This window comes from Camellia sinensis, chromosome 14, assembly GCF_055761805.1.
Source record: "Camellia sinensis isolate YWXY chromosome 14, ASM5576180v1, whole genome shotgun sequence".
NCBI classification, from domain to species: Eukaryota; Viridiplantae; Streptophyta; class Magnoliopsida; order Ericales; family Theaceae; genus Camellia; species Camellia sinensis.
This window is the reverse complement of record NC_138974.1, coordinates 41,515,670-41,519,717: the sequence shown is the minus strand read 5'-3', so window position 1 is coordinate 41,519,717 and position 4,048 is coordinate 41,515,670. Positions and strand designations below refer to the sequence as shown.

Below are 4,048 nucleotides of genomic sequence, written 5' to 3'. Positions count from 1 at the left end.
AATAATGTTTCATGATTCATTATGGCGGGAACTTAATTTTTTTGATTTTTTTAATTTTTTTACTAAAAGATAAATTGATTATAAAATCAAAAAATTTTTTTTAAAGAAAATATCACATCAAACCACAAAAAAATTCAATTGTCTTAACAAACACAAAAAAAAAAAATTCTTTAATAATATCTTACAACTAAAAAAATTTAAAAAAAAAAAAACTATTTTCCAAACACCCACTATAAAAGACTCGAGTTTTACGGGATTAATTTTACATAATATGCCATGTCATTATACTTAAAAATAGAAATCTCAATATTTTCCTTATGAAATTGGGGGAAAAGAAGATTTTATTTGACAAAGTGAAAACATATGCCTCCCCCTCCAGGAAATTATATTTACAAAAAAGAAAACAAAACAAAACAGAAGATTAAAAGAAATAGATGCGCATATAATCCTTTGAGCCCCAACATTGGTGTAAATTGTTAATCTTTCTTGGTATTTTTGTCTTCATACCCAAGAAGGTCCTCTAACAACTGGTCATCCAAGTACTCAAATTCAATTACTTCTCTTCCCCTCCCTCCCTGAGTTCTATCCACATTCTCAGCAGCAGTGGCAGAGGACGAGGACGAGGATGATGACGATGAAGAGGAAGAGGGAGGATACTCATCAGGGAAGTTAAGAATTGCCAAACGACCCCTCATTGAATGTGCGGCTCGATCATAAGCTCTTGCAGCCTCCTCTGCAGTGCTAAAAGTGCCAAGCCACACCCGCACTCCGTGCCTATTCGAATCACGAATCTCCGCCGCGAACTTCCCCCATGGCCGCCTTCTCACCCCTCTGTACCTCACTTCTCCTTCCTTCTCTTCATTCGCTCCCTTTCTCTTATCTTCTTCCATATTGTCCTCTGTTCAAGCTATCTCAATTACAGAGGACTCTGTTTCACTCTGTTTCTTTGTAGTAAGTACTCCGTTTCATATAGTTGTAGGAATAGAACTATATCTGAATTACAGAGCACTTACTCTGTTTGTTTTGTACCCACAATTTATATATAGGGAATGTGAAAACAGTTTGAATGGACAAAAGGGTCAATAACTGTATGCGGTACCCGAGTCCATCAATGGGGTAATCCTCAAAAGTGCTCAAAACCTTTTCAGTGAATTATATATTCGTTACTTGATTGGTTGAATACTTTAAAGAAAGTTACATTTTTGGGGGGGTTAGATTTGGATGTTACTTGTTTTCAGTAATGAAATCAGGTGGGTTGGTGGTGAGGTCAGGGTGATGACGCTGCCCAGATGCTCATCATGTTTGTGTCATTAATTAATACAACTTATAATAATATGATTATACATATTATATATAGAGAGATGCCAGTGGTGGTATGGTAGATTCGGATGAGCGAAAGGGGTGATTAGTTTAATTAAAAATGAGGATTTGTGTAAGATGTAAGCCATGGTGAGGTCATAGTGCTTACGACACTCTTCAAGTAAGCCTCTTTGTATTTGTATTTGTATTTCTCTTTTGTTTAATTATTAATTAAAGATTAGTGTATATGTAAATTTGGAGAGTTAAATGATGATGAGCTCATATGGCTTGCGTCTCTCCATATATGATCACTATATGACAGTGAATGGGGGTTTACTTAATGAAAAATACCCTAATGTGTGACTACTACTACTTCAATAGGTTATGATTTTGCAGTGAGAATGGAAACACACAAAAATGCCTCTCCAAAACAAATTACACATTTAAATTTGCAGTGTGACTTCTTACTCTTCTATTTCCTTCTAGTAGATAGATTTGGTGTTGTTTAAATTGTAACATCTACATATATGAATACTCATTTAGGAAAATGATTAATCAAGAGTTTTGATTCTCTTTTAAAGCGTAACATCAAAATTTGTGCAATCCTTAATCTAAATCACATGTCCCCCCTTTATATATATATATATATAGCATTACTATTCAAGACAAAAATTTAGACTTAATTTTCAAACTCAGTGATGTGACAATCAATTAAGAAATTAAAGGTAATATTTTTTCTCATATATTCTCTAATCATCAATCAATCGTATCAATTACACATCATTGAATCTAAAAAATGAGTTTAGAAAGTGGACTTGTATATCATTTTTCACATTTTTTTGCCCCCATTAATCGAATATAATTATAATATCACTTTTGTTGACATGAACAATTTCATAAACTAATAAGATGCAATAGAATAAAGAAAGAAGCTTAAAAAGGAATAGGAGGTCTTGATTCCTTGTTGGAAAGCTTAAAATGAGAAATTTAGTTAAAGCCCTTCCATTGGACACTCGTTTGGTGAAAAGAACAATTTAATTTATTTTACTTCATAAATCCTTTAAGGAGGAAACACATAATTGAGTAAGGACAAAATAAAATATTGTCCTTACTGAGATAATATTGGATATGCTACTGTCAAACAGAGTAACATATTACTGTTTATATCAATTTTGACGGTAATAAATTATTATTTTTTTATTTAAGAATTTCATAGTCAACATAAATCTTATTTGATATATCTTGATGAAAATTTTTTTCAAATACTAATTTTATTAAAAATCGACATCTACATCAAAGTTATATTATTTTAAAATTTAATATTTTGGTAATAGTGGTATGTGTTGAACTTTTCAAAAAAAAAAAATTTGTACTTGTTCCTAATGTATTAAAATTTTAGAATAATACTTCGTAACTCGAAATCCCTTTGGCCTGAATGGCTTGACTGCCAACGACATCGTTCTGGGCAGTTTTTTTTTTTTTTTTCCCCTCTTATATCTCGAAAATAGAGGGATGGAGGAAGAGAAAGAAGAGAGAAGAGAGAAGAAGAGAAAAAGGAAAAGAGAGAAAAGAGAAAAAGTGAAAGAGAAAGAGAAAGAGAAAGAGAGAGAAAGAGGGAACAGAGAGAGAGGCTCCGTCCATCACCAGTGCCATCACTGACGTCGCCATCCTCTGTGTGTGTACACAGATCTGTATATATCTGTGTACCTCTCTCTCTCTCTCTCTCTCTCTCTCTCTCTCTGTGTTCTGAGTTATGGAAAAAGAAAGAAAAAAGAAAAACAGAGGAAAAACAAATACAAAGAAGAAAGGGAAAAAAAAAAAAAAAAGTGCCAAAACATATTGATGATGATGTGGTGTTGTTTGTTATTGTTGTTCAGATTCTACAATTTTTTTGTTGTTGTTGTGATTGTTGGCTATTATTAATGACGATGTGTTGTTGTTGATGTTGATGCTCTCTCTCTCTCGGTTTCCCAGCTCCCTCTTCTCTCTTTCTTCTCTCTTCTTCTTTTTCTTCATCTTCAGAGAGAAAAGAGAGAGAAAAAAAACTATCCAAAACGACGTTGTTTTGAGCAATCGAGCCATTCAGGCTAAAGACATTTCAAGCTACCTAACAGCGCTGGAAATTTTATTACGAGAGGGTTTCAAATAAATCTCCCTAAAATTAATGATGAAAATCAAAACCTAAATGAATGCCTATATCCACCAAAAAGCCATATTTTCAGTTTTTTTTAGTTTACTTTCCAGAGAGAGAAAAAAAAAAAAAAAAAGTCTCAGTTTTTGTTTTGTTTTTTTTTGTAAAAAAAACTTTTTATATGCTTTTAGACTAAAAGACTAATTTTTTCAATAACAAAAAAAGATGAACTTTGAAATTTGAAATTGTTTTTTAGTAAACTTCATCAAATTTGACCCCTTTTTTTGGTTCTAGGTGCATCTAATAAGTTCAAAAATTGACAAATTTTGAAGAAAAAAAATTACTAAAAAGAAAAAAAATTCCCCTTCTTAAGCAGGTGCCGAACACAAACGCCTTAATCCTGTTGAGATCATAGACTAAGAAAACGGACATGCAGACTCAGTGGCCTGGCCGCTTTCAAAGACCAGAAATTTGACCAACATGGTTTTGGATAAACACATGGGCGGTGGTACTCTCAATCCCCTCTGAGCATGAAGTCCAATTTTCCGTCCCAGCTTTGTATGAGTCCATGGCCTAATCAGTAATGAGTCTCTTTCAAATTTAACTAACAAGAACACA

General features: G+C 32.8%; 1 pseudogene; it reads right to left on the bottom strand.

Moving 5' to 3' along the window:
* Positions 1-476: 476 nt before the first annotated feature.
* LOC114274811 (ethylene-responsive transcription factor ERF095 pseudogene) lies at positions 477-890 on the bottom strand (annotated as a pseudogene).
* Between the last annotated feature and the right edge of the window lie 3,158 nt (positions 891-4,048).